Below are 211 nucleotides of genomic sequence, written 5' to 3' on the forward strand. Positions count from 1 at the left end.
CCCCCTCGTTAACCGCTCCAGAACTCCCTCAGTCACAGCCGGCTTCGGGATCAGTCCCCCGCTCCAGTATGGGGACCTTCATGGGCTGCAGGCAGGGCGCTCTTCCCCACTGTCGATCTCCGAAGGCTGTGAGGGCTCAGACTGCTGTCTTACCGTGGGCGGAAGGGGCACGCCTCCCCCGGCACGCCTCCCCCGGCATGCCTCCCCCACG

This window comes from Buceros rhinoceros, unplaced genomic scaffold (assembly GCF_000710305.1).
Source record: "Buceros rhinoceros silvestris isolate BGI_N320 unplaced genomic scaffold, ASM71030v1 scaffold23478, whole genome shotgun sequence".
Taxonomy (NCBI): Eukaryota; Metazoa; Chordata; class Aves; order Bucerotiformes; family Bucerotidae; genus Buceros; species Buceros rhinoceros.